This window comes from Telopea speciosissima, chromosome 10, assembly GCF_018873765.1.
Source record: "Telopea speciosissima isolate NSW1024214 ecotype Mountain lineage chromosome 10, Tspe_v1, whole genome shotgun sequence".
Classification (NCBI taxonomy): domain Eukaryota; kingdom Viridiplantae; phylum Streptophyta; class Magnoliopsida; order Proteales; family Proteaceae; genus Telopea; species Telopea speciosissima.
Window position 1 is genome coordinate 20,521,043 of NC_057925.1, and position 13,865 is coordinate 20,534,907.

At 38.8% G+C, this 13,865-nt stretch overlaps 1 protein-coding gene across 3 annotated transcripts in view; it reads right to left on the reverse strand.

The window, feature by feature from the left end:
• Nucleotides 1–1,032: 1,032 nt before the first annotated feature.
• Nucleotides 1,033–13,865, reverse strand: part of LOC122642392 (protein transport protein Sec24-like At3g07100) — a 57,185-nt gene continuing 44,352 nt past the window's right edge. For 2 of the 3 annotated variants that reach the window (XR_006330037.1, XR_006330038.1), the window contains exons 14-15: nucleotides 1,222–1,287; nucleotides 1,033–1,186 (exon numbers count right to left, since the gene is read on the reverse strand). The gene's annotated coding sequence lies outside the window, so the exon portion shown is untranslated. Of the gene's footprint in view, nucleotides 1,187–1,221; nucleotides 1,288–1,411; nucleotides 1,453–13,865 lie in introns of those variants that run through there. The other variant, XM_043835842.1, reaches the window with a different exon arrangement.

Sequence of the window (13,865 nt, forward strand, 5' to 3'; positions counted from 1 at the left end):
GGGCAATGGGTAGGCTGTCATTGTGCCCCTACCTGTGTGAGGAAACATGCCCGCAGCACAGGGCAGGCGGCAATAGATGATCCAAATTATTATTCCTTCGAGTCTCATGTTTTTTATCACACACACCACACATCAATCCCAAAAAGTTAACCTCCTTCGAGTCATGTTAGTTCTTTACGGCTCTGTGGTGAATTTCCTCCAAGGATTATCATGTGTGAATCACTCAGTTATTGTAGTTTATGGTCATGATGTGGCTTTAATAATGACGAATATATAGAGAGTGCACCGGATTCTCCAGTCAACGCCATTTTACAAGGATTGCGAGGTAGATATTTGGATCGATCCAAGGAGATATCTAAATGGTTGACAAGGTAATAAGCAAAACTGCAATGGGATTTTTATGGGTTGTTATTTGGATGGGATTAAGGGTGTCAAAAACAAACCAAAACCGTTTACCAAGATTGAATCGAACTGTTTAATAAATAGTTTGATCGAAATTGACAGTTCAACACTCTCAAATGTACATAAATGTGTCATTATCAAATAGAAACCATTTAACAAAAACCAAACCAAACCGTTGAATAAATGATTAGACTCTGGAATCAAAATTGAGACCGTTTAATTAAACGGTTTAACCAAAACCGGACTGTTTAACACCCTTGGATGGAGTTATGACCATGAACTCTTTTAAGATTGTATACACTTGTAAGATAGATGGGACTGTGGATGTGTTTGCTTGGGTGCTAGCTCTTTGGGTAAGTTAAACTGGATGGTTGTGGATGTACCTCGTTTTGCTAGTACAATACTCTTCTTGTTCATAAAAAAAAAATAATCTTTCCTGTTTCATTTGTAAGATCTCCTGCATCAAAATAAAGTGCACTGCCAATGCATGAACACCCCCCCCCCCCTTTTCTCAAACAAAGAATGCAATGCAAAAAACCATTCTTATTATTTTTTCCTTTTATCTCTAAATACTGGTGCAATACGATGATTTTAAAAACTATAATTCTCCTAATAATTATTATTTCCACAAATAACACCAACAAATAGTTTAATTTTCTGCACACTGAATGCGGATACCCTCTTCATCCAATCATCCATCCCTCAAACTCAGCAGTGGAACCATATAGCTTAGATTAGTCTATTCTGATGCCCACTGAAACCGCCTTCAACTTCAGCTGAATGTTACAGGGATACGAAACTATGAACTCTGCTTGGTGTCAAAATCATCAGAGGCCATATAATGTGATACAGACCCACAATTATAGGAAGCCAATGAAACAAAACCTACACAGACCACATAGAACCATGTCAAGGGAGAAGGGGAAAAACAGCAGCAGCAGTAACAGCAACAATAGTTTCATATACAATTTTGCAACACAATCTTTAACTAGTAGCCTCGTGGAAGCCCAACTAATCAGTCAGAAAATACAATATGAGCTTCACCAAATGCTGCAAGAGCCGAATTTGACAAGAAAAATCCAAGGAATAGTTTTCAACTCAGGTGTAGGGATAATAAAGACAAGCAGGTATCGATATCCGAAAGATCATCCAGTACTCTGCTATAACAGCTGGACACTTTTACCACCAAGCCAGGAGTGGCAACCCATTCTAACCACAGTCGAATGGCAAGAAGCACACAATGCCTGAGGCCAGGCAGCACAACTTAGAAGCATTGCATTGTGTGTACTTTTTTCCAGTTGCCAGCAGAAGTGGAGCATATTTGGCCATAAGTAGTAAATAAAGAGGAAGACGGTGCATATTTCCACTGGATGATTTATATTAATTTTATCAAACAAAAAAATTATAATAATTGTATCAGATTAATTGTTCTTCCCCCTTCCCCTTTTCATGAATTGAAACTCGTACCAAGTACAAGACTCAAACAAGGGAAGCTCAAAGAAACTGCGTTTATCTAACATAAAACACTTAGGGCGTGTTTGGTAACATTCAGAACGTTGTTCAGAACAGTTCTTTTGTTAAAAAAGAACAAAAGAACATCAAAAAGTGTTTGGCTGTGCGGTTCGTTTTTTCGTTCTTTTAGAACGAACCGGAGGTTATTAGCACCAAAAGAACATTCTTTACAGACCGTCTCTGAGACGATCTGCAAAGAACAAGAACGAGTTGAGATGGACAAAAACCATCAAAACCCGTGTTTTCGAGTTTAGACGAGAAAGTTCATCTCTTGCTCTGCCCGTGGAAGTTGGAGACGACGAAGGAAGACATCTCGCACTCTCTGCAACCCTAGGTGAGATCTCTCTCTCTCTCTCTCTCTCTTGCTCTCTCTCCCTCTCTCTCTCTCTCGCTCTTTCCCTCTCTCTGTCTCTCTCTCTCTCCCTCACTGTCTCTGTGTCGATTTTTTGCTCTTTTCCTCTCTCTGTCTCTCTCTCTCCCTCTCATACTCTCCCTCTCACTGTCTCTGTGACGATTGATCCAATTTTTTTCCCTATTTTGTCTCAGGAAGTGGATCAGCGCCTTTAATCAGCACACTTCAACCGAAAAGGTATGGATCAGCACCCCTTTGTTTCCCATTTTGTCTCAGGTTATATTATATCTCAGATCTGAATTATTGTTGTTGTTGTATATGTTATCTGCCCATCTTTGCGTTTTCTGGATGAATGAATGTGTCCATTTTTGGGACTGTTTTCTCTAATTTTAGTTTAAATTACGGTATATTTATTGCAAGGTGTTTAATTAGTTTACTTTGTTTCTGATAGTTTTGATCTTCGAAATTTGTATTCTTTGAACATACTAGCCACTCTATCCTTGAATCTCATCTGATTTTGTTTTTTGAAATTCTGAAAATAAATAACAAACCATTTGGGAGCTCAGTACTTCCATCTTTTTTTTTTTTCAATTGCAAATTGGGTTTGAAGATGCCGGTCATGTTTATTAAAGGTATGATTGCCCCTAGAGATTTTAGAAGGAATTTCTCTAGCAGCCTTGGGATGTATCTGGTGTTGTAAAAGGGGTATCTTGGATTTTTGTTTACAACGACAGGTACTAAATGCAAGTGGATGGGAGAGCTTAAATTCATTGAATTACTTTCCTCCTACTCTAGATTATCAAAAAAGCATCTCAGTGCACGAGGCACTTGCTACTCTAGATTAATAACGAAGAAAACTATTTTCGTTCTATATCCTTTTGATGGAATCCGTGTTTTATTGCCACAAGGATGGCCTTGCATAGTTCTTTAGGACTATTGTTCAATACTTCTGTTCTTCATATCTTACATTCTGCAAACTTTAACTCTTGAATTTAGGGTTACCTTTAAGGTGTACCACCCTTTAAATTTTCCCACTGAACTTCTCATGCAACAACCTAGATCTCCCCACTGTACATAGATACTGATGTCAACTCTGCTATTAAGCCTATTAGTAGTAGACTGTAACTCAATTTAAAGCTTCCATAATCTAGATCAGAAGATAAAAGACAAAAGAGGGGGGAGTCTTGTTAGAACTGAAAATTGTGGGTCATCCAAGAGTTCATTTATGGGCCCAAAAAGGGCTGGACATTCAATGGAGCCTGTTAAAGATACATATATGGGAGGGTAGTCTTAGCTAAGTAATTTGGGATTTAATTGTTATATTGTTTCTCTTTCCTATTATAGTTACATTTCAGTTTCCTATTGTAATTAGGTTCTAGGCTTAGCTAGGTAAGAGGTGTTAAGAGTCCTATTTCCTTTGTAACTCTTATTTGGCTTTCTAAATATAAAAACATGAAGGCTGGTATGATATACACACCATCTATCATCCAACTCTCTTCCCATCTTCTCTTCTCAGTGATTGTACAACTCAGAATAGATAAACAAGATTGAAATTCAAGCAAGAACTATTGGAAACAAACAGTCGAATGGACAGTTTTGCTGTCTATATGCAGGAGCTAAAGCAGGCCAACGGATTTGAACCTGAATGTAGGAAATAATATTCGGACCAATAGAATCAATGAGAAGAACAGTGCACTACAGGGGGCTGCAGAAATCAATTCTAGTTGCAGGAAACAATAAAAGGAAATTTGTAGGTGGGATGGGCTTCGTTTGGTTACTTTGGTATACTATAGGTACATTGTAGCATATAATTTATGGTTGAGTGTTGGTGTTTCACCTGATGGTATATTCTGCATGATGGAAAAACAGGTCTAAAGTTGACTGACATCTATATAAAAGTGGTGTTACTGTCTGGTTAGGAAACAGTATGTTGATAAACAAAGTCCTTATCAACTTCCTTTTCTCTTTATGACTAAGAAAACATCATGCTAATTTTGGTCAAGGCAACCTTTAGGAAAATTCAGATTCCAATCCAATAGGCAGGATCGCATATGGACACAACCAGCAAAGTAAACTGGTGATATCTCCCAAACAAGAAATCTGATCAGATTCCAACACTATTTACTTCAGATCTGTCCATCAGATTTGAGCAAAAATTTGGGAAACCATTCTTCTCCATACAATTGACCTTCGACCAGCTTTTGGACCATATCTGAAACTTTGATTTGCTGTTATTAAATTTATTTTTAAATCTGGTTTCTAAATCTGTCACTGTGAAAACCATCCAAGAGAATTTGAAACAGGTCAGATTTTAATAAGGTATTGATCATGAGATGTGATCTTCAGCCCAGAAGGACTTGATTGGATGATATTGATCTGAGTATGACAGGGGAGAATGGTTCAAACTTGAACTTTTGATTTCTGATCTGGGTACCCTAGGGGGGACTATCATATGATTGCCCTTTAAATTATAAGTTGATTCAACTTTCATATCCATACCTTTTCTTCTTCCTTTACTTTTTCCCACTCACATAGGAGAAAGGGGATTGGGGAAGACAAAGAAATTACTAAGAAAGGAAGCAATGAATGGCAGGTAAGAGCAGGGCCCATCTATGTTATCTCTTAGGACCAATTTCAAAAGGTTCTGGCATTGGCACCACCATTTTTCTGTTTGTACTAATTGCCTTTTCTTTGAAAAACAAAAAATTTCTTTACTTCTCATGTCCAAAATAGCCAAGTGCTTCAGTTAGTTAAGATCATTCAGTCTATGGAATCTCTTGGCTTTCCAGAATCCAAAAGAATGGAGAATATAATTTGGTTTAATCTGTTGTGTTAATTCATTGACAACTTGATGGGCCTTTAGCTCAAATTGGTAGAGCATTTGGAACATGAGCATGTTCCAAGAGGATGGTGGTTCGAGTCCACCAAGGCCTTCTTTATTCAACTGTTCATAGCATAGTTAGTTATGCCACTAATCCACTCAAGAACCCAATTTTAATGGCATCTTTGAAATTTGACATCTTTTTATACTTATTTTGGTTATGTTAATGAGATATTTTAATCTTATGCTAAGGTTGGTAAGAGAAGGATTTTACAAGTCTTTTTTGGTATAATTGACAAAGAAATGACATTATTGTAATTAATATCAAATAGGGAGGAACAGATTTTACCAAACACCATTTTCGTTCTGAACAGCATTCTTGAGAACGTTACCAAACGGTCGTTTTCGGTCTTAGAACGCCGTTCTAGACCAAGAACGCAAAAGAACGTTTCTAGTCAAGAACGGGCGTTCTCTGTTCAGACCGTTACCAAATGCAGCCTTATTCTTGGGGAATAGCAAGATCACAGAAGCCACAAAGAAAAGTGATCTATTGATCTATTTTTCATAATGGAAAAAGGTGGAACCATATCTATTACCTAATCTAGATTCTTTTCTCCATTGTGAATCTAATTCTTTTACCCAAACCATCATCATTAGCCATCCATCACCCCATTTAGCAAACACCAAGACAACCCTACTTGATAAGAGAGTGGAAAAGTCCTGCTTATAATAAAGGCAACAGATATTCTTGCTTTCTTGTTTCCCCACACTAATCCATCAACCATCAGAGATGGCTCAGATGATTGAACTTTCTAGCATTAAGCCATAGCTGCCTGAGGTGGCATGGCCATGTTCAACGGAGGCTTTCGGATGCTCCACTTCGGTGGAATGATGTCGTTCAGATTGAAGATACTAAAAGAGCTAAGGGCAAGCCTAAAATGACCCTAGGAGAAGTGGTGAGGAAAAACATGCATAGTTTAGGACTTGTTTCAAGTATGACGTCCAATAGAGCTGATTGGAGGTCAAGGATCCGTGTAGCCGACCCCAGTTAGTTTGTATAAGACTGACTTGTAATTGTTATAGTTGTGTTCCTTTTCCTTTTCCTTTTATTATTAATTATTAATAATTTGTCTTTGCAAGGATCCTTGTAGCCGAACCCATTTAGTTGGGATAAGGCTGAGTTGTTGTTTCTTTGGTAATTCCTTCCCTTGTTTTACTCACCACCTTATATGTATGTACGTATGAATAAGTGTCCACAGAGTCCCCCAAACCAGAAAAGGAAAGCATTTGACTTGTCACTTTGTTAGATCCATATTAAATAATTACACAGATGGACAGCATGCCAGCAACAATGTACATAACTAGCAGACAGATACTGATTTCTGAATGAAAAATGAGATTGCAGATGGACATAGAAACCGATATTTTCAGCGTAAGCGACCAAGGAAAGCCAGCAAGGTACTAAAACTTGGAACTCGGTACCAACTCGGTCCCTTGAAAACCCGACGAGTCGAGATCTTGGCGAGATCTTGCCGAATTGGTGCTTTGTTTTTTTTCGACTCGAAGCCTCAACTTGGTGGGTTTTAGACCTAGTTTGGGTCTGAAACTTGGTATTCAGCCTATTTTAGGTCATTTAAACACAATGGCACTATCAGATTTTGCAAAAACAAAGTCCAAGTAGGACTTTTGTACCGGTCAAATGCAATTTGGTGTGCACGAATGCTGTCAAAATCGCTCTGAATGAAAATATTTTCTTCGACATCAAAACAAATGAATATTTTACCGCACTTTTGGTTTTTAGCAATGCTTTACCATATTAAGATTTATGGAATTTTTAGATTTGAGAAAAACCCCAGCATTAGAAAATTGAAAATTGAACCTACCACCGAAAATCCAGTTTTTGTTATTGAACTGGGGGGTTGACTTTTTTATCTTTTGGAATTTTATTTTTTAACTATTTTTATTGGATTCAAATAGGGGGGTATTTGCTTATTTATGAATAATATCTTAAGTAAATGAAAAACATTTACTTAAACGATATTAGGCATAACTAAGTGTTTGTATACCAAGGTTTGCATAGATAGGTGTCTATATACCAAGATTTTCCACCAAGATACCGAGATTTGGCACTCATATAAAGGAGTTTGGGTCAAGATTCTCGAGATCTTGGTCGAATTGTTGCACTTTTGCAACTCGTATGCCAACTCTTCTCCGTTTCCACAAGTAAATGTTTTTGTATTTGTATTTCATTTACTTAAGATATTATTCATAAATAAGCAAATACCCCCTATTTGAATCCAATAAAAATAGTTAAAAAATCAAATTCCAAAAGGAAAAAAAGTCAACCCCCCAGTTCAAGAACAAAAACTGGATTTTCGACGGTAGGTGCAATTTTCAACTTTCTAATGATGGGGTTTTTCTCAAATCTAAAAATTCCATAAATCTTAATATGGTAAAACATTGCTAAAAACCAAAAGTGCTGTAAAATATTCATTTGTTTTGATGACCAAGAAAATATTTTCATTCAAAGCGATTTTGACAGCATTCGTGCACACCAAATTAAGTTTGACTGGTACATAACTCTTACTTGGACTTTATTTTTGCAAAATCTGATAGTGCCATTATGTTAAAATGGCTTAAAATAGACTTAATACCAAGTTTCAGACCCAAACTAGGTCTAAAACCCACCGAGTTGAGGCTTCGAGTTGAAAAAAAAAAATGCGCAAGATCTCGTCAAGATCTCAACTCGACTCGGTATTTCAAGGGACCGAGTTGGTACCGAGTTTTAGTACCTTGGGGGCAGGAGAGGGTATTCGGGGAAGACACTAAAACCCTATAGGGGTTTGTGAACCCTAAGATCAATGTTTTAAGTATCCTAATGTATCTTCCGATACTAACCGATAAGTATCTTATTTTTAGGGTGTACCGATATGAGACCTAAAAAAGGTATCGACAGTATCAGGTCAATATGTGACCCGATATAGTTGATACTTATTGATACTTGATACATCTCTTATAACTATATAACACGATCAATGACTGAAAATACTTACCAAGAGCTCCAGTAAAGCATTCTAATCAATTTTGTTTTGGCAAAATCAACTTGATTCCTTGTTTCTACTGGCAAAAGCATGTCTAGTAGTTTTGATTTCATCATCATTTGGCAATTAGACAGCCTAAAATCAAGGATCGAAACCAGACTTGTGCTAGAACAGTTCTCTATAAAACTTTGGATTTTTTGAAATGGATCACTAGGTAACTGAAAACCAACCTGAATGATTGAATCACGGTAGGTTTTGTTTTACAATGACTTGTGCATCTAAAATCAAAATCTTCCCTAAACTGAAAGTGCTGAGTTATGTGTAGCTGCAAGGGCATTATGGGACTTTCCCCCCACCCCCCCCTAGCCGACTCATTATTTAGAGTCAGCTATGAGGGGGCATTATTGTAATTATATTTCTCCTCTTTTATTTTAAATATAGGGGCTTGGTGATCTTATTGATCACTCAATCATTCAGTTCTATTGGCTGCTAACATGCTATCAAAGACAAAATTCTGATCATTTATTGATCACTCAAGCATTCAGTTCTATTGGCTACTAACATGATATCAAAGCCAAAATTCTGATCATCTGGCTGCTAACATGGTATCAAAGCCAAAATTATTGACTCTAATCTTTTTTTTTTGGAGATTGTTTTTCCGCTGCTATTGGTCAACATCTGCTCCTGTTTGAAGACTGCAGATTTGAATCATGAAGAACTCAGATTCAGCCTTGCGATTTTCTCCAGAACAGGTTTTTTGATCTAATTTTTGACAAGAATTAGGATTTTATTGGCTCATTAGAAAGTGCTGATTTTTGGATGACATATTTGCCACTACCAGAGGGAGACTCGATCCACTTTTTGGCTTATTCTGACGGTCAAATTTGTGGGAATTCACAAACCCATCTCTAGGCTCAATTTCTTCACTGGTTGAGCAGTTCGATTGACTCCACTCTCTTGTCACTGTGTCTGATCTTACTACAGCTTCGTCTGGATCAGATGGATCTGGCCGTAATGAGTACCTTCCTTTTGCTGCAACTACCATCAAGTTAGATGGGACCAATTACCTAATGTGGTAGCGATCTACTAATCTAACCGTTGCAGGTCGCGGTTTTACAGGACTATCTTACAGGTACCACTGTTAAAACTGATGAAGAAGGTCCTGCTCAGGATCGTCGGCTCTCCCATGACTCCTTGGTGATGTCTTATCTTCCATGCATCCTACTATGGCACCGGGTTATATTCTATTGGACGTTGCTGCCCATATATGGAAAGCTTCCAAGGAAACTTACTCCCAAGTTGGGAATGATGCTCAAGTGTATGAACTGCGGAAGAAGATTCATGACACAAAACAAAACGAGTTATCTGTCTCCCAATATTATGCAGAGCTTCGTAAGTGCTGGCAGGAGCTTGATCACTACACTAATTATCAGCCTACCAATGCCATTGATATTGCTGCCTACCGCAAACATGTGGACAAAATTCGAGTTTATGAATTTTTGTCTGGTCTCAACGTTGAATATGATCAGATTAGAGTCCAGATTCTCAACAGAGATCTTTTTCCTACCCTGGAGCAGTCTTACGCATTGGTTCATATTGAACACCGCCACCGTTCAGCTATGCTCCACCCTTCAACTGTAGAGCGATCAACTTTACATATTGGGTCTGGTTCGACCGTTCGAGTACTACTAGAGTTGACACCTCCAAGTCTATTAAGAAGCTTATCAAATGTGAACATTGTGGTAAGCTAAGGCCACTTGTTGGAAATTACATGGGAAGACTGCTGATTTTGAAGCAAATCGTAAACGTGGTGGTGGTGGCAAGGGCCGTGGTCAGCCTACTGCTATGGCAAATCAAACTGACACCATTGCAACCCCTCCTACAGACATTGGTCTCTCTCTGGAAGAACTTCAAGCTTTCCGTCGGATATTAAAGGCCTCTTCTACCTCCGTTGCCCAGTCTTCTACACTTGTTGCCACCTCTGGTTCTGTTTCTAACTTTGCCTCAGGTATTTCTAATGGTAGTCATTATGCATCAGCAGTCTCCAATCATTGGATCATTGACTCCAAGGCCACTGACCATATGATAGGTTCTTCTACCCTTTTTCATCAGTACTCTCCTTCCATTTGAGAAAGACACTGTCCGAATGGCAAATGGGTCTCTTCCTTCTATATCTAGAAAGGGATCTGTTTGTCGCTCTCCTAGTCTTACTTTAACCTTCGTTTTGCATGTTCCTTCTTTCTCTACTAATTTATTGTTTATTAGTAGCCTTACTAAAGACCTAAATTGCAAAGTAACATTCTTTCCCTCCCATTCTGTCTTACAGGATCTGGTGACAAGGAAGATGATTGGGGTTGGTAAAGTGCATGGTGGTCTCTACTTGCTTCATAGTGGTTCACAGACTTCTGCTGCCCTTCCTTCTCACACTCATCAGTTACATTCTGTCTCTTCTGACTTGTATTAGTGGCATCGTAGGCTAGGACATCCCCCAGTTGGGACTTCATCTCATTTGTTTCACCAGTTAGTTAAAAATTGTAATATAAGAATGAGTATTTTTATGAAGCCTGTGTTTTGGCTAAACAGAATTGTTCTAGTTATTCGCCATTAAATAAAAAGAGTCTTTCTCCATTTCACATTGTTCATTTGATGTATGGGGTCCTGCTCGAAAAGCCTCTATTTCTGGTCATAGATGGTTTCTCACTTTTGATTGTCATAGTCATACTACTTGGGTGCATGTGATGCAGCACAAGAGTGTAGTATTTCGGTGTTTTCAGCTTTTCCACACACGCTAAAAATTCTCCGCAATGACAATGGTAGAGAATACATGGAGGGTTAATCTCAACAATATATGGTTGATCATGGGATTCTTCATCAAACCAGTTGTGTCGACACACCTCCTCAAAAAGGTGTGGCTGAGAGAAAAAATTGCCACCTAGAAATGGCTTGCGCCTTGATGTTTGACCGAAATGTTCCTAGTCTGCAACTCAAAAAAGGTACAAATGCTACCATCCTCCAACAAAATGTGCCCTAGTCTCCATAGACATCATCTTTCATGAGTCCTTAGCTTACTATTCATTGTCACCTCTTCAGGGGGAGTTTGACTTGGTTGGTGAAGATGTTTTGTCGTTAATTGCTGCTCCTTCCAATGTTCCAATTCAAGAAGAGCAGGTACCGGATCAGGTTCATGTTCAAGAAGGGCATTCTTTGGATACAATTCAGGGGGAGCAGCCTACTCCTAGTTCTGTTAGAGAACACGTTGAAAAAAATTCAGGGTAGACTTGATCATCCAAATCTTTGTGTCTTTACTCGAACTTCTAAGAAGCAAGTTGAAACCACCACCACTACGCCTTTACTCATCCCATTGCGATCTTTTGAGCCAGAGCCTACTTGATGCATGTTTATCACCAAATTAGGCTTCTTTCCCTAGAAATAAGTCCAGGGTTGAGTTATAGACATGTTGGACCTTTGGTTCCATGGGTTTTCTATGTAATAGGCCACTTTTATGGGCCTAAAGTTGGGGGTACATGAATTGCATATGGTATTAGCCATATACTTAGTCTATTTCATGTTTTTAATGTTTTAAATTGAACCGGTCCAAAGCTGGTTTGAACCAATGGTTCAATTTAAGTATTTTAGTAGTTTTCTTTTAATTATTTAGCTGGGTTGGATTAGGACTCTATTTTGAGTCTATTTCAATTTCCTAGTCAGTTTAAGTTACCAAATAAGTTAATGATTGGGTTAGGCCTTTCCTTTTTAGTGTAAGAGTCTAATTTTGAGTCTTTTATATAAGGTTGTAAGAGGGTAAAGTATTGAGCACGAATTTGATTAATGGAAAAGCTTTTGTTGCTCTTCTCTTCTTCTCCATTGAAGACCTGCAACTCCAAATAAGTGATTACTATTATCAGCCATCCCTCTTCTTCTCCTAATCCTCTAAACCCAGCCCCATCGATCCCCATGCCAATACTCAATCCTTATTATCTTCCTCATCCACCATTAAAACCATAGATCCATTAGAACACTAAACCTGCAACTATTCTTCTTCCCTTCTAGAAGGTCACATGCAAGGTGATTTTCGCGAGAATTCTGCCCAACAAAATCTAACCGTTAGAACCTGCTAAACTTTTGATTGAATCTTCTTCTAACCCTAACAGAGACTCAATCTAAATTTCAGAGCCATCCATCCAGCCGATTGTCTGAAATTACACTTTTACCCCTCTCTCCTATCTCTACTAGGAAACCTCCATAACTCCAGATTTAACCATCTGATTTAGCTGTAACTTTCAACATATAATCCCCCTCCAGCCAACCCACACTCGACCTAAATATTCAGCCCATTCAACCACCTGATTTCCTGTTATTATAACCCTAGATTCCCTCATCTTCCCCCTTTCAAAACCCTAATCCTAGTTCCTGCCTAAATCCATCTAACCTAATTCTAACCATCCAAAACTTATAAACCTATTTCATTAGACTCCCCTACACCTGCCTAGCTTTACCATATAAAACACACCCTCTTTGACCTAACCCTAACCCTAAAATTAACCTAAAACCTCAACTCTGCCTCCATCAAATCGGTAGCTCAACAGGTCCTAGTTGTCTGACTCCTAGTAGGCCTCCTACCTATGTAGGACTATATTACTACTACTCCATCTGGTAAAGAGCCTTCTCTTGAATTAACTATTTCTGTTTGTAAAGGTATTCGGAGATGTACCCAACATCCCATATCTCATGTTGTTTCCTATGACTCTCTCCTTCATGTCATGTTTTTGTGTCTTCTCTTTCCTCTGTTTCTATTCAACAAAAGTGGCAAGAGACCTTTGCAAACACAAAATGGAAAGCAAATATGGTGGAAGAGATGAGAGCCTTTGGAAAAAATAATACTTGGGATCTTGTTTTTCTTCCTCCAGAGAAAAAGCCAGTTGGATGTAAATGGGCGTTTGTCGTCAAGCAGAAGATGGATGGCACCGGTTGATAGGTACAAAGCAAGACTCATGGCCAAGGGTGGAATTTTTATCTGCTGCTGTAACTGGAGCGCTGCTGTGCACATCGTGCAGCGCAGCAGCAGCCATGTTGTGCACACATGGCCGCTGCCGCGCCGCACGATGCGCACAGCAGTGCTCCAGTTACAGCAGCGGATAAAGGTCCCCAAGGGTGATGTAGAATCTGGCCAGAGAAAGAGACACAAGAAGGCCCATCGGACCAGGCCCCTTTATGGGGCAGAGATGGACCAGACCAGGCCCCCTCCTGGGCCAGAACTGGACAGCCCAAAGATGCCCCATGATCTGAATGGGGATCCAACTTGACCAGTCAAAGATGCTCCACAGCTTGAGAGGAAGATTGCTCCACAATTCTGCTAAGATCCTCTTTGACCAGTCAGCTGGGCTTTAGTGCAGTTTAGAAGTTTCCCTATTTACTAGTTTCTAATTTAGAAGTTTCCACAATTATTAGTTTCTAATTTGTGGCTGAAGTATAAAGCCAAATATTTTTTTTTGAGTCAACTTCTCTTTAGATAGGATTTAGTAGTTTCTATCTTATTAAGTTTCTATTTTAGTTTAGTTTATTTTTGGAAACTCTATTGTAATTCTGCCTGATGCAAAGTCAGATCATTAGAGAAAAGAATATTTGGCAACTTTAGCCATCGTGTATGGGAGCTCCTCCTATGCTGCAACAGCTGAGATACCTATGGGTGAGAGACCCAAGGTGAAAGGCCCATCCCCCCTAACCCTATCTTCTATTT